At 27.1% G+C, this 21,544-nt stretch overlaps 1 long non-coding RNA gene across 6 annotated transcripts in view; it reads right to left on the reverse strand.

The window, feature by feature from the left end:
• Nucleotides 1-20,372, reverse strand: part of LOC127069835 (uncharacterized) — a 36,012-nt gene extending 15,640 nt beyond the window's left edge. Inside the window, exons 1-3 of one of the 6 annotated variants that reach the window (XR_007783756.1) lie at nucleotides 20,047-20,372; nucleotides 18,131-18,452; nucleotides 3,668-3,950 (exon numbers count right to left, since the gene is read on the reverse strand). This is a non-coding gene — a long non-coding RNA (uncharacterized LOC127069835). Of the gene's footprint in view, nucleotides 1-3,667; nucleotides 4,261-7,247; nucleotides 7,841-9,421; nucleotides 9,569-18,130; nucleotides 18,453-20,046 lie in introns of those variants that run through there. The other 5 variants (XR_007783755.1, XR_007783753.1, XR_007783754.1 and 2 more) reach the window with 5 other exon arrangements.
• Between the last annotated feature and the right edge of the window lie 1,172 nt (nucleotides 20,373-21,544).

Here is a 21,544-nt window from a genome sequence, read left to right on the forward strand (position 1 = left end):
CGTATATGCCTTTTAACAAATGTAATATCGTTTGGTATCGATATATTTTATATATAGAAAGATCGTCGACGATCGAACGTGATGCGTGTACCTGATCGTGACACCCTTATTTCAATATTGTAAATTTAATTTGTCAACGAGGTATAAATTCTATATTCATTTAAATACACATACCTTGATATGTGTATGAATAATGCATATTAATCATAATACGCATTAAATGACACGTTTAAATGAAATCCCACATTAAAATTTACATTGTACTAGATACATATACTACATAAGAACAAGAAAGCAAACTTGAATATACCAAGATACTTTATTCTTCTTCTTCTTCTTCTTCTGCATATTATTGTTGTTGTTATTATTGTTATTATTATCCTTATTGTATTTAGAAATCTATCATAATTGAAGATATTGGGAAATAAAGATGAGATTTCTTTCTTATTCTTCTTATCTGTTTTTTTTTTCTTTTTCTTTTCTTTTATATGAATAATAAGAAATATAAGGTATCATAATCAGATACATATGTAATCTTCTTTAATTTGAATGGGTTTTTGATATAATTGTACTTTGGACGCCTAATGCTTCCTTATCGAATGCCTTTTTGTCAAGAGCTAACAAAGTTTCTTTTCAATTTAATCTCGATATCGTTCTTTGTTTTATTCAAATTCTCGATTCGTTTACCCTTTCTTTCTCTCTCTCTCTCTCTCTCTCTCTTTCTCTCTCTGTATATATATATACATATAATATATATATATATATATATATATATATATATATATATATATATATATCTGTATATATCTCAATCTGTATCAGAAATAAACTCAGGGTTTATAAAAAAACATTATCATATACGTATTCATCTGCGTATCAATGCAAATACGACTTACATCTTGCATCGAAAAATGACAATAGTCGACTATAATTAGTGAATTTCTTAATCAGTGGTATTACATCTTACGTTGATACATTTGTGAAGAGCTTTGTTATCTACGGCCAGTTGAAAGGCACTTTAACTATTAACCGAGGTATTGAAATCTTTTATCAAAAGTCTTAACGTTAACGACAAACGAATAAAAGATTGTATTACAGTTTAATTCGATATCTTCCATTGTATCTTCCAATATAATAATGTAAAGTTTATTAACGAGAAGTAGAATCATATATCTAATTAAAAATAAACAACTAATAGATTTCGTTCCATTACACAAATGTATATACATACATTTATGCGTACACATTAAAAGTATTGCTAATAAAAAATCAATGGAATTATAGAAAACATTTCATTGTAAATTGATGCCGACAATAACAAATACCCTTCAATAATGTGTAATTTTTTCTTTTTCTATTAAGTATTAATTTCTTTGTTAATCAATTTAAACATTTTTAGTTCATAATGAATTCTATCAATAACAATATCAGATATTTAATTTTGGCTCATTGCAGAAGAAAGGTTGCTCATTACTGTCTACACAATATAATAAACCTCAAGCAATACCCAAGGAAAGACTACTATATACTTTGTGTCTGTGTGCGTGGGTGTGTATATTATGTATCTAGTTATGTACATATGTATCTATTTACAAACGTATGTTTATATGGGATCTTCCAACATTCCACCTTGGTGGTTGCCGAAAGACTGATCTCATACGATATTCGACAGAAAGTAAATAACATAAGGTGTATTTAGATATTTCACCTTATATAGAAACATATAAACATTGTAATAATTTTTGCTTTGTATATGTCAGCTAGTAAATGGTATAAACATTCTCTTTTTCTTTCAGTGTAATAATATTATATATATATATATATATATATATATATATTAAAATTTTTATAATTTAATTAGTTAATTAATCAAAATCAAAAAATAAAAGAAAGCAACAGGAATAGAAAAATACGAGACCTCATCGAAAACTCCGTTTGTTAGAAAACAATGTACTTTCATCTCTCTCTCTCTCTCTCTCTCTCTCTCTCTTCCTCGCTCTGTTTTGCTATTTTTTTCTTAATTTTTCTGTATGCACGTGTACGCGTATGTACGTAATACGTATATGCCTTTTAACAAATGTAATATCGTTTGGTATCGATATATTTTATATATAGAAAGATCGTCGACGATCGAACGTGATGCGTGTACCTGATCGTGACACCCTTATTTCAATATTGTAAATTTAATTTGTCAACGAGGTATAAATTCTATATTCATTTAAATACACATACCTTGATATGTGTATGAATAATGCATATTAATCATAATACGCATTAAATGACACGTTTAAATGAAATCCCACATTAAAATTTACATTGTACTAGATACATATACTACATAAGAACAAGAAAGCAAAATTGAATATACCAAGATACTTTATTCTTCTTCTTCTTCTTCTTCTGCATATTATTGTTGTTGTTATTATTGTTATTATTATCCTTATTGTATTTAGAAATCTATCATAATTGAAGATATTGGGAAATAAAGATGAGATTTCTTTCTTATTCTTCTTATCTGTTTTTTTTTTCTTTTTCTTTTCTTTTATATGAATAATAAGAAATATAAGGTATCATAATCAGATACATATGTAATCTTCTTTAATTTGAATGGGTTTTTGATATAATTGTACTTTGGACGCCTAATGCTTCCTTATCGAATGCCTTTTTGTCAAGAGCTAACAAAGTTTCTTTTCAATTTAATCTCGATATCGTTCTTTGTTTTATTCAAATTCTCGATTCGTTTACCCTTTCTTTCTCTCTCTCTCTCTCTCTCTCTCTGTATATATATATACATATTATATATAATATATATATATATATATATATATATATATATCTGTATATATCTCAATCTGTATCAGAAATGAACTCAGGGTTTATAAAAAAACATTATCATATACATATTCATATACGCCTCAATGCAATTACGACTTACATCTTGCATCGAAAAATGACAATAGTCGACTATAATTAGTGAATTTCTTAATCAGTGGTATTACATCTTACGTTGATACATTTGTGAAGAGTTTTGTTATCTACGGCCAGTTGAAAGGCATTTTAACTATTAACCGAAGTATTGAAATCTTTTATCAAAAGTCTTAACGTTAACGACAAACGAATAAAAGATTGTATTAGAGTTTAATTCGATATCTTCCATTGTATCTTCCAATATAATAATGTAAAGTTTATTAACGAGAAGTAGAATCATATATCTAATTAAAAATAAACAACTAATAGATTTCGTTCCATTACACAAATGTATATACATACATTTATGCGTACACATTAAAAGTATTGCTAATAAAAAATCAATGGAATTATAGAAAACATTTCATTGTAAATTGATGCCGACAATAACAAATACCCTTCAATAATGTGTAATTTTTTCTTTTTCTATCAAGTATTAATTTCTTTTTAATCAATTTAAACATTTTTAGTTCATAATGAATTCTATCAATAACAATATCAGATATTTAATTTTGGCTCATTGCAGAAGAAAGGTTGCTCATTACTGTCTACACAATATAATAAACCTCAAGCAATACCCAAGGAAAGACTACTATATACTTTGTGTATGTGTGCGTGGGTGTGTATATTATGTATCTAGTTATGTACATATGTATCTATTTACAAACGTATGTTTATATGGGATCTTCCAACATTCCACCTTGGTGGTTGCCGAAAGACTGATCTCATACGATATTCGACAGAAAGTACATAACATAAGGTGTATTTAGATATTTCACCTTATATAGAAACATATAAACATTGTAATAATTTTTGCTTTGTATATGTCAGCTAGTAAATGGTATAAACATTCTCTTTTTCTTTCAGTGTAATAATATTATATATATATATATATATATATATTAAAATTTTTATAATTTAATTAGTTAATTAATCAAAATCAAAAAATAAAAGAAAGCAACAGGAATAGAAAAATACGAGACCTCATCGAAAACTCCGTTTGTTAGAAAACAATGTACTTTCATCTCTCTCTCTCTCTCTCTCTCTCTCTTCCTCGCTCTGTTTTGCTATTTTTTTCTTAATTTTTCTGTATGCACGTGTACGCGTATGTACGTAATACGTATATGCCTTTTAACAAATGTAATATCGTTTGGTATCGATATATTTTATATATAGAAAGATCGTCGACGATCGAACGTGATGCGTGTACCTGATCGTGACACCCTTATTTCAATATTGTAAATTTAATTTGTCAACGAGGTATAAATTCTATATTCATTTAAATACACATACCTTGATATGTGTATGAATAATGCATATTAATCATAATACGCATTAAATGACACGTTTAAATGAAATCCCACATTAAAATTTACATTGTACTAGATACATATACTACATAACAACAAGAAAGCAAAATTGAATATACCAAGATACTTTATTCTTCTTCTTCTTCTTCTTCTGCATATTATTGTTCTTGTTATTATTGTTATTATTATCCTTATTGTATTTAGAAATCTATCATAATTGAAGATATTGGGAAATAAAGATGAGATTTCTTTCTTATTCTTCTTATCTGTTTTTTTTTTCTTTTTCTTTTCTTTTATATGAGTAATAAGAAATATAAGGTATCATAATCAGATACATATGCAATCTTCTTTAATTTGAATGGTTTTTTTATATAATTGTAATTTGGACGCCTAATGTTTCCTTATCGAATGCCTTTATGTCAAGAGCTAACAAAGTTTCTTTTCAATTTAATCTCGATATCGTTCTTTGTTTTATTCAAATTCTCGATTCGTTTACCCTTTCTTTCTCTCTCTCTCTCTCTCTCTCTCTCTCTCTCTCTCTCTCTGTATATATATATACATATTATATATAATATATAATATATATATATATATATATATATATATATATATATATATATATAAATATATCTGTATATATCTCAATCTGTATCAGAAATGAGTAACTCAGGGTTTATAAAAAAACATTATCATATACGTATTCATCTGCGTATCAATGCAAATACGACTTACATCTTGCATCGAAAAATGACAATAGTCGACTATAATTAGTGAATTTCTTAATCAGTGGTATTACATCTAACGTTGATACATTTGTGAAGGGCTTTGTTATCTACGGCCAGTTGAAAGGCATATTAACTATTAACCGAAGTATTGAAATCTTTTATCAAAAGTCTTAACGTTAACGACAAACGAATAAAAGATTGTATTAGAGTTTATTTCCAATTTTCCAGCTCGGTGGTTGCCGAAAGACTGATCTCATACGATATTCGACAGAAAGTAAATAACGTAAAGTGTATTTAGATATTTCAGCTTATATAGAAACAAATAAACATTGTAATAAGATTTGCTTTCTATACGTCAGCTAATAAATGGTATAAACATTCTCTTTTTCTTTCAGTGTAATATATATATATATATATTAAAATTTTTATAATTTAATTAGTCAATTAATCAAAATCAAAAAATAAAAGAAAGCAACAGGAATAGAAAAATACGAGACCTCATCGAATACTCCGTTCGTTAGGACAGACGCCCTTCCTTGAAAACAATGTACTTTCATCTCTCTCTCTCTCTTTGTCTCTTCCTCGCTCTGTTTTGCTATTTTTTTCTTAATTTTTCTGTATGCACGAGTACGCGTATGTACGTAATACGTATATGCCTTTTAACAAATGTAATATCGTTTGGTATCGATATATTTTATATATAGAAAGATCGTCGAGGATCGAACGTGATGCGTGTACCTGATCGTGACACCCTTATTTCAATATTGTAAATTTAATTTGTCAACGAGGTATAAATTCTATATTCATTTAAATACACATACGTTGATATGTGTATGAATAATGCATATTAATCATAATACGCATTAAATGACACGTTTAAATGAAATCCCACATTAAAATTTACATTGTACTAGATACATATACCACATAAGAACAAGTAAGCAAAATTGAATATACCAAGATACTTTATTCTTCTTCTTCTTCTTCATATTTTTGTTGTTGTTATTATTGTTATTATTATCCTTATTGTATTTAGAAATCTATCATAATTGAAGATATTGGGAAATAAAGATGAGATTTCTATCTTATTCTTCATAACTGTTTTTTTTTCTTTTTCTTTTATTTTATATGAATAATAAGAAATATAAGGTATCATAATCAGATACATATGTAATCTTCTTTAATTTGAATGGGTTTTTGATATAATTGTACTTTGGAGGGCTAATGCTTCCTTATGGAACGCCTTTTTGTCAAGAGCTAACAAAGTTTCTTTTCAATTTAATCTCGATATCGTTCTTTGTTTTATTCAAATTCTCGATTCGTTTACCCTTTCTTTCTCTCTCTCTCTCTCTCTCTCTGTATATATATATACATATTATATATAATATATATATATATATATATATATATATATCTGTATATATCTCAATCTGTATCAGAAATGAACTCAGGGTTTATAAAAAAACATTATCATATACATATTCATATACGCCTCAATGCAATTACGACTTACATCTTGCATCGAAAAATGACAATAGTCGACTATAATTAGTGAATTTCTTAATCAGTGGTATTACATCTTACGTTGATACATTTGTGAAGAGTTTTGTTATCTACGGCCAGTTGAAAGGCATTTTAACTATTAACCGAAGTATTGAAATCTTTTATCAAAAGTCTTAACGTTAACGACAAACGAATAAAAGATTGTATTAGAGTTTAATTCGATATCTTCCATTGTATCTTCCAATATAATAATGTAAAGTTTATTAACGAGAAGTAGAATCATATATCTAATTAAAAATAAACAACTAATAGATTTCGTTCCATTACACAAATGTATATACATACATTTATGCGTACACATTAAAAGTATTGCTAATAAAAAATCAATGGAATTATAGAAAACATTTCATTGTAAATTGATGCCGACAATAACAAATACCCTTCAATAATGTGTAATTTTTTCTTTTTCTATCAAGTATTAATTTCTTTTTAATCAATTTAAACATTTTTAGTTCATAATGAATTCTATCAATAACAATATCAGATATTTAATTTTGGCTCATTGCAGAAGAAAGGTTGCTCATTACTGTCTACACAATATAATAAACCTCAAGCAATACCCAAGGAAAGACTACTATATACTTTGTGTATGTGTGCGTGGGTGTGTATATTATGTATCTAGTTATGTACATATGTATCTATTTACAAACGTATGTTTATATGGGATCTTCCAACATTCCACCTTGGTGGTTGCCGAAAGACTGATCTCATACGATATTCGACAGAAAGTACATAACATAAGGTGTATTTAGATATTTCACCTTATATAGAAACATATAAACATTGTAATAATTTTTGCTTTGTATATGTCAGCTAGTAAATGGTATAAACATTCTCTTTTTCTTTCAGTGTAATAATATTATATATATATATATATATATATATTAAAATTTTTATAATTTAATTAGTTAATTAATCAAAATCAAAAAATAAAAGAAAGCAACAGGAATAGAAAAATACGAGACCTCATCGAAAACTCCGTTTGTTAGAAAACAATGTACTTTCATCTCTCTCTCTCTCTCTCTCTCTCTCTTCCTCGCTCTGTTTTGCTATTTTTTTCTTAATTTTTCTGTATGCACGTGTACGCGTATGTACGTAATACGTATATGCCTTTTAACAAATGTAATATCGTTTGGTATCGATATATTTTATATATAGAAAGATCGTCGACGATCGAACGTGATGCGTGTACCTGATCGTGACACCCTTATTTCAATATTGTAAATTTAATTTGTCAACGAGGTATAAATTCTATATTCATTTAAATACACATACCTTGATATGTGTATGAATAATGCATATTAATCATAATACGCATTAAATGACACGTTTAAATGAAATCCCACATTAAAATTTACATTGTACTAGATACATATACTACATAACAACAAGAAAGCAAAATTGAATATACCAAGATACTTTATTCTTCTTCTTCTTCTTCTTCTGCATATTATTGTTCTTGTTATTATTGTTATTATTATCCTTATTGTATTTAGAAATCTATCATAATTGAAGATATTGGGAAATAAAGATGAGATTTCTTTCTTATTCTTCTTATCTGTTTTTTTTTTCTTTTTCTTTTCTTTTATATGAGTAATAAGAAATATAAGGTATCATAATCAGATACATATGCAATCTTCTTTAATTTGAATGGTTTTTTTATATAATTGTAATTTGGACGCCTAATGTTTCCTTATCGAATGCCTTTATGTCAAGAGCTAACAAAGTTTCTTTTCAATTTAATCTCGATATCGTTCTTTGTTTTATTCAAATTCTCGATTCGTTTACCCTTTCTTTCTCTCTCTCTCTCTCTCTCTCTCTCTCTCTCTCTCTCTCTGTATATATATATACATATTATATATAATATATAATATACATATATATATATATATATATATATATATATATATATATAAATATATCTGTATATATCTCAATCTGTATCAGAAATGAGTAACTCAGGGTTTATAAAAAAACATTATCATATACGTATTCATCTGCGTATCAATGCAAATACGACTTACATCTTGCATCGAAAAATGACAATAGTCGACTATAATTAGTGAATTTCTTAATCAGTGGTATTACATCTAACGTTGATACATTTGTGAAGGGCTTTGTTATCTACGGCCAGTTGAAAGGCATATTAACTATTAACCGAAGTATTGAAATCTTTTATCAAAAGTCTTAACGTTAACGACAAACGAATAAAAGATTGTATTAGAGTTTATTTCCAATTTTCCAGCTCGGTGGTTGCCGAAAGACTGATCTCATACGATATTCGACAGAAAGTAAATAACGTAAAGTGTATTTAGATATTTCAGCTTATATAGAAACAAATAAACATTGTAATAAGATTTGCTTTCTATACGTCAGCTAATAAATGGTATAAACATTCTCTTTTTCTTTCAGTGTAATATATATATATATATATATATATATATATATATATTAAAATTTTTATAATTTAATTAGTCAATTAATCAAAATCAAAAAATAAAAGAAAGCAACAGGAATAGAAAAATACGAGACCTCATCGAATACTCCGTTCGTTAGGACAGACGCCCTTCCTTGAAAACAATGTACTTTCATCTCTCTCTCTCTCTTTGTCTCTTCCTCGCTCTGTTTTGCTATTTTTTTCTTAATTTTTCTGTATGCACGAGTACGCGTATGTACGTAATACGTATATGCCTTTTAACAAATGTAATATCGTTTGGTATCGATATATTTTATATATAGAAAGATCGTCGACGATCGAACGTGATGCGTGTACCTGATCGTGACACCCTTATTTCAATAATGTAAATTTAATTTGTCAACGAGGTATAAACTCTATATTCATTTAAATACACATACATTGATATGTGTATGAATAATGCATATTAATCATAATACGCATTAAATGACACGTTTAAATAAAATCCCACATTAAAATTTACATTGTACTAGCTACATATACCACATAAGAACAAGAAAGCAAAATTGAATATACCAAGATACTTTGTTCTTCTTCTTCTTCTTCATATTATTGTTGTTATTATTATTGTTATTATTATTCTTATTGTCTTTATAAATCAATCATAATTGAAGATATTGGGAAATAAACATGAAATTTCTTTCTTAATCTTCTTAACTGTTTTTTTTCTTCTTCTTTTCTTTTATATGAATAATAAGAAGTATAAGGTATCATAATAGGATACCTATGTAATTGTCTTTCATTTGAATAGGTCTTTGATATAATTGTACTTTGGACGGCTAATGCTTCCTTATCGAATGCCTTTTTGTCAAGAGCTAACAAAGTTTCTTTTCAATTTAATCTCGATATCGTTCTTTGTTTCATTCAAATTCTCGATTCGTTTACCATTTCTTTCTCTCTCTCTCTCTCTCTCTCTCTCTCTCTCTCTCTCTGTATATATATATACATATTATATATAATATATAATACATATATATATCTGTATATATCTGAATCTGTATCAGAAATGAGTAACTCAGGGTTTATAAAAAAACATTATCATATACGTATTCATGTACGTATCAATGCAATTACAACTTACATTTTGCATCGAAGAATGACAATAGTCGACTCTAATTAGTGAATTTCTTAATCACTGGTATTACATCTTACGTTGATACATTTGTGAAGAGCTTTGTTATCTACGGCCAGTTGAAACGCATTGGAACTATTAACCGAAGTATCGAAATCATTTATCAAAACTCGTAACTTTAACGACAAACGATTAAAAGATTGTATTAGAGTTTATTTCAATATCTTCCAATGTATCTTCCAATATAATAATGTAAAGTTTATTAACGAGAAGTAGAATCATATATCTAATTAAAAATAAACAACTAATAGATTTCGTTCCATTACAAAAATATATATACATACATTTATGCGTACACATTAAAAGTATTGCTAATAAAAAATCAATGGAATTATAGAAAACATTTCATTGTAAATTGATGCCGAAAATAACAAATACCCTTCAATAATGTATAATTTTTTCTTTTTCTATCAAGCATTAATTCCTTTTTTAATCAATATAAGCATTCTTAGTTCATAATGAATTCTATCAATAACAATATCAGATATTTAATTTTGGGTCATTGCAGAACAAAGGTTGCTCGTTACTGTCTATACAATATAATAAAATCTCAAGCAATACCCAAGAGAAAGACTACTATATACTTTGTGTATGAGTGTGAGGGTGTGTATATTGTGTCTAGTTATGTACATATGTACATATATACATATCTATCTATTTACATACGTATGTTCATACGGGATCTTTCAAGTTTCCAACTCAGTGGTTGCCGAAAGAATGATCTCATACGATATTCGACCAAAATTAAATAAGATAAGGTGTATTTAGATACTTCAGCTTATATAGAAACATATAAACATTGTAATAAGATTTGCTTTGTATACGTCCGCTAGTAAATGCTATAAACATTCTCTTTTTCTTTCAGGGTAATAATATTATATATATATATATATATATATATATATATATATATTTAAATTTTTATAATTTAATTAGTTAATTAATCAAAATCAAAAAAAGAAAAGAAAGCAACAGGAATAGAAAAATACGAGACCTCATCGTAAACTTCGTTCGTTAGGACAGACGTCCTTCCTCGAAAACAATGAACTTTCATCTATCTCTCTCTCTCTCTCTCTTTCTCTCTCTGTATATATATATACATATTATATATATAATATATATATATATATATATATATATATCTGTATATATCTCAATCTGTATAAGAAATAAACTCAGGGTTTATAAAAAAACATTATCATATACGTATTCATCTGCGTATCAATGCAAATACGACTTACATCTTGCATCGAAAAATGACAATAGTCGACTATAATTAGTGAATTTCTTAATCAGTGGTATTACATCTTACGTTGATACATTTGTGAAGAGCTTTGTTATCTACGGCCAGTTGAAAGGCACTTTAACTATTAACCGAGGTATTGAAATCTTTTATCAAAAGTCTTAACGTTAACGACAAACGAATAAAAGATTGTATTAGAGTTTAATTCGATATCTTCCATTGTATCTTCCAATATAATAATGTAAAGTTTATTAACGAGAAGTAGAATCATATATCTAATTAAAAATAAACAACTAATAGATTTCGTTCCATTACAAAGATATATATACATACATTTATGCGTACACATTAAAAGTATTGCTAATAAAAAATCAATAGGATTATAGAAAACATTTCATTGTAAATTGATGCCGAAAATAACAAATACCCTTCAATAATGTGTAATTTTTTCTTTTTCTATCAAGTATTAATTTCTATTTAATCAATTTAAACATTTTTAGTTCATAATGAATTCTATCAATAACAATATCAGATATTTAAGTTTGGCTCATTGCAGAAGAAAGGTTGCTCGTTACTGTCTACACAATATAATAAATCTCAAGCAATACCCAAGGAAAGACTACTATATACTTTGTGTATGTGTGCGTGGGTGTGTATATTATGTATCTAGTTATGTACATATGTATCTATTTACAAATGTATGTTTGTATGGGATCTTCCAACATTCCACCTTGGTGGTTGCCGAAAGACTGATCTCATTCGATATTCGACAGAAAGTAAATAACATAAGTTGTATTTAGATATTTCAGCTTATATAGAAACATATAAACATTGTAATAAGATTTGCTTTGTATACGTCAGCTAGTAAATGGTATAAACATTCTCTTTTTCTTTCAGTGTAATAATATTATATATATATATATATATATATATATATATATATATATATATATATATATATTAAAATTTTTATAATTTAATTAGTTAATTAATCAAAATCAAAAAATAAAAGAAAGCAACAGGAATACAAAAATACGAGACCTCATCGAAAACTCCGTTTGTTATTACAGACGTCCTTCCTCGTAAACAATGAACTTTCATCTCTCTCTCTCTCTCTCTCTCTCTCTTCCTCGCTCTATTTTGCTATTTTTTTCTTAATTTTTCTGTATGCACGTGTACGCGTATGTACGTAATACGTATATGCCTTTCAACAAATGTAATATCGTTTGGTATCGATATATTTTATATATAGAAAGATCGTCGACTATCGAACGTGATGCGTGTACCTGATCGTGACACCCTTATTTCAATATTGTAAATTTAATTTGTCAACGAGGTATAAATTCTATATTCATTTAAATACACATACGTTGATATGTGTATGAATAATGCATATTAATCATAATACGCATTAAATGACACGTTTAAATGAAATCCCACATTAAAATTTACATTGTACTAGATACATATACTACATAAGAACAAGAAAGCAAAATTGAATATACCAAGATACTTTATTCTTCTTCTTCTTCTTCATATTATTGTTGTTGTCATTATTGTTATTATTATCCTTATTGTACTTAGAAATCAATCATAATTGAAGATATTGGGAAATAAAGATGAGATTTTTTTTCTTATTCATCTTAACTGTTTTTTTTTTCTTTTTCTTTTCTTTTATATGAGTAATAAGAAATATAAGGTATCATAATCAGATACATATGCAATCTTCTTTAATTTGAATGGGTTTTTGATATAATTGTACTTTGGACGCCTAATGCTTCCTTATCGAATGCGTTTTTGTCAAGAGCTAACAAAGTTTCTTCTCAATTTAATCTCGATATCGTTCTTTGTTTTATTCAAATTCTCGATTCGTTTACCCTTTCTTTCTCTCTCTCTCTCTCTCTCTCTCTCTCTCTCTGTATATATATATACATATTATATATAATATATAATATATATATATATATATATATATATATATATATATATATATATATATATATCTGTATATATCTCAATCTGTATCAGAAATAAACTCAGGGTTTATAAAAAAACATTATCATATACGTATTCATCTGCGTATCAATGCAAATACGACTTACATCTTGCATCGAAAAATGACAATAGTCGACTATAATTAGTGAATTTCTTAATCAGTGGTATTACATCTTACGTTGATACATTTGTGAAGAGCTTTGTTATCTACGGCCAGTTGAAAGGCATTTTAACTATTAACCGAAGTATTGAAATCTTTTATCAAAAGTCTTAACGTTAACGACAAACGAATAAAAGATTGTATTAGAGTTTAATTCGATATCTTCCATTGTATCTTCCAATATAATAATGTAAAGTTTATTAACGAGAAGTAGAATCATATATCTAATTAAAAATAAACAACTAATAGATTTCGTTCCATTACAAAGATATATATACATACATTTATGCGTACACATTAAAAGTATTGCTAATAAAAAATCAATAGGATTATAGAAAACATTTCATTGTAAATTGATGCCGAAAATAACAAATACCCTTCAATAATGTGTAATTTTTTCTTTTTCTATCAAGTATTAATTTCTTTTTAATCAATTTAAACATTTTTAGTTCATAATGTATCAATAACAATATCAGATATTTAATTTTGGCTCATTGCAGAACAAAGGTTGCTCGTTACTGTCCATACAATATAAGAAAATCTCAAGCAATACCCAAGAGAAAGACTACTGTATACTTTGTGTATGTGTGTGTGGGTGTGTATATTATGTATCTAGTTACGTACATATGTACATATAAACATATGTATCTATTTACAAATGTATGTTTGTATGGGATCTTCCAACATTCCGCCTCGGTGGTTGCCGAAAGACTGATCTCATACGATATTCGACAGAAAGTAAATAACATAAGTTGTATTTAGATATTTCAGCTTATATAGAAACATATAAACATTGTAATAAGATTTGCTTTGTATACGTCAGCTAGTAAATGGTATAAACATTCTCTTTTTCTTTCAGTGTAATAATATTATATATATATATATATATATATATATATATATATATTAAAATTTTTATAATTTAATTAGTCAATTAATCAAAATCAAAAAATAAAAGAAAGCAACAGGAATAGAAAAATACGAGACCTCATCGAAAACTCCGTTCGTTAGGACAGACGCCCTTCCTTGAAAACAATGTACTTTCATCTCTCTCTCTCTCTTTGTCTCCTCCTCGCACTGTTTTGCTATTTTTTTCTTAATTTTTCTGTATGCACGTGTACGCGTATGTACGTAATACGTATATGCATTTTAACAAATGTAATATCGTTTGGTATCGATATATTTTATATATAGAAAGATCGTCGAGGATCGAACGTGATGCGTGTACCTGATCGTGACACCCTTATTTCAATATTGTAAATTTAATTTGTCAACGAGGTATAAATTCTATATTCATTTAAATACACATACGTTGATATGTGTATGAATAATGCATATTAATCATAATACGCATTAAATGACACGTTTAAATGAAATCCCACATTAAAATTTACATTGTACTAGATACATATACCACATAAGAACAAGTAAGCAAAATTGAATATACCAAGATACTTTATTCTTCTTCTTCTTCTTCATATTTTTGTTGTTGTTATTATTGTTATTATTATCCTTATTGTATTTAGAAATCTATCATAATTGAAGATATTGGGAAATAAAGATGAGATTTCTATCTTATTCTTCATAACTGTTTTTTTTTCTTTTTCTTTTATTTTATATGAATAATAAGAAATATAAGGTATCATAATCAGATACATATGTAATCTTCTTTAATTTGAATGGGTTTTTGATATAATTGTACTTTGGAGGGCTAATGCTTCCTTATGGAATGCCTTTTTGTCAAGAGCTAACAAAGTTTCTTTTCAATTTAATCTCGATATCGTTCTTTGTTTTATTCAAATTCTCGATTCCTTTACCCTTTTTCTTTCTCTCTCTCTCTCTTTCTCTCTCTGTATATATATTTATATATATATAATATATAATATATAATATATATAGATATCTGTATATATCTGAATCTGTATCAGAAATGAGTAACTCAGGGTTTATAAAAAAACATTATCATATACGTATTCATCTGCCTATCAATGCAAATACGACTTACATCTTGCATCGAAAAATGACAATAGTCGACTATAATTAATGAATTTCTTAGTCAGTGGTATTACATCTTACGTTGATACATTTGTTAAGAGCTTTGTTATCTACGGCCAGTTGAAAGGCATTTTAACTATTATCCGAAGTATTGAAATCTTTTATCAAAAGTCGTAACGTTAACGACAAACGAATAAAAGATTGTATTAGAGTTTATTTCCAATTTTCCAGCTCGGTGGTTGCCGAAAGACTGATCTCATACGATATTCGACAGAAAGTAAATAACGTAAAGTGTATTTAGATATTTCAGCTTATATAGAAACAAATAAACATTGTAATAATTTTTGCTTTGTATATGTCAGCTAGTAAATGGTATAAACATTCTCTTTTTCTTTCAGTGTAATAATATTATATATATATATATATATATATTAAAATTTTTATAATTTAATTAGTTAATTAATCAAAATCAAAAAATAAAAGAAAGCAACAGGAATAGAAAAATACGAGACCTCATCGAAAACTCCGTTTGTTAGAAAACAATGTACTTTCATCTCTCTCTCTCTCTCTCTCTCTCTTCCTCGCTCTGTTTTGCTATTTTTTTCTTAATTTTTCTGTATGCACGTGTACGCGTATGTACGTAATACGTATATGCCTTTTAACAAATGTAATATCGTTTGGTATCGATATATTTTATATATAGAAAGATCGTCGACGATCGAACGTGATGCGTGTACCTGATCGTGACACCCTTATTTCAATATTGTAAATTTAATTTGTCAACGAGGTATAAATTCTATATTCATTTAAATACACATACCTTGATATGTGTATGAATAATGCATATTAATCATAATACGCATTAAATGACACGTTTAAATGAAATCCCACATTAAAATTTACATTGTACTAGATACATATACTACATAAGAACAAGAAAGCAAAATTGAATATACCAAGATACTTTATTCTTCTTCTTCTTCTTCTTCTGCATATTATTGTTGTTGTTATTATTGTTATTATTATCCTTATTGTATTTAGAAATCTATCATAATTGAAGATATTGGGAAATAAAGATGAGATTTCTTTCTTATTCTTCTTATCTGGTTTTTTTTTCTTTTTCTTTTCTTTTATATGAATAATAAGAAATATAAGGTATCATAATCAGATACATATGTAATCTTCTTTAATTTGAATGGGTTTTTGATATAATTGTACTTTGGACGCCTAATGCTTCCTTATCGAATGCCTTTTTGTCAAGAGCTAACAAAGTTTCTTTTCAATTTAATCTCGATATCGTTCTTTGTTTTATTCAAATTCTCGATTCGTTTACCCTTTCTTTCTCTCTCTCTCTCTCTCTCTCTCTCTCTCTCTCTCTCTGTATATATATATACATATTATATATAATATATATATATATATATATCTGTATATATCTCAATCTGTATCAGAAATAAACTCAGGGTTTATAAAAAAACATTATCATATACGTATTCATCTGCGTATCAATGCAAATACGACTTACATCTTGCATCGAAAAATGACAATAGTCGACTATAATTAGTGAATTTCTTAATCAGTGGTATTACATCTTACGTTGATACATTTGTGAAGAGCTTTGTTATCTACGGCCAGTTGAAAGGCACTTTAACTATTAACCGAGGTATTGAAATCTTTTATCAAAAGTCTTAACGTTAACGACAAACGAATAAAAGATTGTATTAGAGTTTAATTCGATATCTTCCATTGTATCTTCCAATATAATAATGTAAAGTTTATTAACGAGAAGTAGAATCATATATCTAATTAAAAATAAACAACTAATAGATTTCGTTCCATTACAAAGATATATATACATACATTTATGCGTACACATTAAAAGTATTGCTAATAAAAAATCAATAGGATCATAGAAAACATTTCATTGTAAATTGATGCCGAAAATAACAAATACCCTTCAATAATGTGTAATTTTTTCTTTTTCTATCAAGTATTAATTTCTATTTAATCAATTTAAACATTTTTAGTTCATAATGAATTCTATCAATAACAATATCAGATATTTAAGTTTGGCTCATTGCAGAAGAAAGGTTGCTCGTTACTGTCTACACAATATAATAAATCTGAAGCAATACCCAAGGAAAGACTACTATATACTTTGTGTATGTGTGCGTGGGTATGTATATTATGTATCTAGTTATGTACATATGTATCTATTTACAAACATATGTTTATATGGGATCTTCCAACATTCCACCTTGGTGGTTGCCGAAAGACTGATCTCATACGATATTCGACAGAAAGTAAATAACATAAGGTGGATTTAGATATTTCAGCTTATAGAGAAACATATAAACATTGTAATAAGATTTGCTTTGTATACGTCAGCTAGTAAATGGTATAAACATTCTCTTTTTCTTTCAGTGTAATAATATTATATATATATATATATATATATATATATATATATGAATATATATATATTAAAATTTTTATAATTTAATTAGTTAATTAATCAAAATCAAAAAATAAAAGAAAGCAACAGGAATACAAAAATACGAGACCTCATCGAAAACTCCGTTTGTTAGGACAGACGTCCTTCCTCGTAAACAATGAACTTTCATCTCTCTCTCTCTCTCTCTCTTCCTCGCTCTATTTTGCTATTTTTTTCTTAATTTTTCTGTATGCACGTGTACGCGTCTGTACGTAATACGTATATGCCTTTCAACAAATGTAATATCGTTTGGTATCGATATATTTTATATATAGAAAGATCGTCGACGATCGAACGTGATGCGTGTACCTGATCGTGACACCCTTATTTCAATATTGTAAATTTAATTTGTCAACGAGGTATAAATTCTATATTCATTTAAATACACATACCTTGATATGTGTATGAATAATGCATATTAATCATAATACGCATTAAATGACACGTTTAAATGAATCCCACATTAAAATTTACATTGTACTAGATACATATACTACATAAGAACAAGAAAGCAAAATTGAATATACCAAGATACTTTATTCTTCTTCTTCTTCTTCATATTATTGTTGTTGTCATTATTGTTATTATTATCCTTATTGTATTTAGAAATCAATCATAATTGAAGATATTGGGAAATAAAGATGAGATTTTTTTTCTTATTCATCTTAACTGTTTTTTTTTTCTTTTTCTTTTCTTTTATATGAGTAATAAGAAATATAAGGTATCATAATCAGATACATATGCAATCTTCTTTAATTTGAATGGTTTTTTTATATAATTGTAATTTGGACGCCTAATGTTTCCTTATCGAATGCCTTTATGTCAAGAGCTAACAAAGTTTCTTTTCAATTTAATCTCGATATCGTTCTTTGTTTTATTCAAATTCTCGATTCCTTTACCCTTTCTTTCTCTCTCTCTCTCTCTCTCTCTCTCTCTCTCTCTCTCTCTCTCTCTCTCTCTCTCTCTGTATATATATATACATATTATATATAATATATAATATACATATATATATATATATATATATATATATATATATAAATATATCTGTATATATCTCAATCTGTATCAGAAATGAGTAACTCAGGGTTTATAAAAAAACATTATCATATACGTATTCATCTGCGTATCAATGCAAATACGACTTACATCTTGCATCGAAAAATGACAATAGTCGACTATAATTAGTGAATTTCTTAATCAGTGGTATTACATCTAACGTTGATACATTTGTGAAGGGCTTTGTTATCTACGGCCAGTTGAAAGGCATATTAACTATTAACCGAAGTATTGAAATCTTTTATCAAAAGTCTTAACGTTAACGACAAACGAATAAAAGATTGTATTAGAGTTTATTTCCAATTTTCCAGCTCGGTGGTTGCCGAAAGACTGATCTCATACGATATTCGACAGAAAGTAAATAACGTAAAGTGTATTTAGATATTTCAGCTTATATAGAAACAAATAAACATTGTAATAAGATTTGCTTTCTATACGTCAGCTAATAAATGGTATAAACATTCTCTTTTTCTTTCAGTGTAATATATATATATATATATATATATATATATATATATATTTATTAAAATTTTTATAATTTAATTAGTCAATTAATCAAAATCAAAAAATAAAAGAAAGCAACAGGAATAGAAAAATACGAGACCTCATCGAATACTCCGTTCGTTAGGACAGACGCCCTTCCTTGAAAACAATGTACTTTCATCTCTCTCTCTCTCTTTGTCTCTTCCTCGCTCTGTTTTGCTATTTTTTTCTTAATTTTTCTGTATGCACGAGTACGCGTATGTACGTAATACGTATATGCCTTTTAACAAAGTAATATCGTTTGGTATCGATATATTTTATATATAGAAAGATCGTCGACGATCGAACGTGATGCGTGTACCTGATCGTGACACCCTTATTTCAATAATGTAAATTTAATTTGTCAACGAGGTATAAACTCTATATTCATTTAAATACACATACATTGATATGTGTATGAATAATGCATATTAATCATAATACGCATTAAATGACACGTTTAAATAAAATCCCACATTAAAATTTACATTGTACTAGCTACATATACCACATAAGAACAAGAAAGCAAAATTGAATATACCAAGATACTTTGTTCTTCTTCTTCTTCTTCATATTATTGTTGTTATTATTATTGTTATTATTATTCTTATTGTCTTTATAAATCAATCATAATTGAAGATATTGGGAAATAAACATGAAATTTCTTTCTTAATCTTCTTAACTGTTTTTTTTCTTCTTCTTTTCTTTTATATGAATAATAAGAAGTATAAGGTATCATAATAGGATACCTATGTAATTGTCTTTCATTTGAATAGGTCTTTGATATAATTGTACTTTGGACGGCTAATGCTTCCTTATCGAATGCCTTTTTGTCAAGAGCTAACAAAGTTTCTTTTCAATTTAATCTCGATATCGTTCTTTGTTTCATTCAAATTCTCGATTCGTTTACCATTTCTTTCTCTCTCTCTCTCTCTCTCTCTCTCTCTCTCTCTCTCTCTGTATATATATATACATATTATATATAATATATAATACATATATATATCTGTATATATCTGAATCTGTATCAGAAATGAGTAACTCAGGGTTTATAAAAAAACATTATCATATACGTATTCATGTACGTATCAATGCAATTACAACTTACATTTTGCATCGAAGAATGACAATAGTCGACTCTAATTAGTGAATTTCTTAATCACTGGTATTACATCTTACGTTGATACATTTGTGAAGAGCTTTGTTATCTACGGCCAGTTGAAACGCATTGGAACTATTAACCGAAGTATCGAAATCATTTATCAAAACTTGTAACTTTAACGACAAACGATTAAAAGATTGTATTAGAGTTTATTTCAATATCTTCCAATGTATCTTCCAATATAATAATGTAAAGTTTATTAACGAGAAGTAGAATCATATATCTAATTAAAAATAAACAACTAATAGATTTCGTTCCATTACAAAAATATATATACATACATTTATGCGTACACATTAAAAGTATTGCTAATAAAAAATCAATGGAATTATAGAAAACATTTCATTGTAAATTGATGCCGAAAATAACAAATACCCTTCAATAATGTATAATTTTTTCTTTTTCTATCAAGCATTAATTCCTTTTTTAATCAATATAAGCATTCTTAGTTCATAATGAATTCTATCAATAACAATATCAGATATTTAATTTTGGGTCATTGCAGAACAAAGGTTGCTCGTTACTGTCTATACAATATAATAAAATCTCAAGCAATACCCAAGAGAAAGACTACTATATACTTTGTGTATGAGTGTGAGGGTGTGTATATTGTGTCTAGTTATGTACATATGTACATATATACATATCTATCTATTTACATACGTATGTTCATACGGGATCTTTCAAGTTTCCAACTCAGTGGTTGCCGAAAGAATGATCTCATACGATATTCGACAAAAA

Source organism: Vespula vulgaris, chromosome 16 (genome assembly GCF_905475345.1).
Source record: "Vespula vulgaris chromosome 16, iyVesVulg1.1, whole genome shotgun sequence".
Lineage (NCBI taxonomy): Eukaryota > Metazoa > Arthropoda > Insecta > Hymenoptera > Vespidae > Vespula > Vespula vulgaris.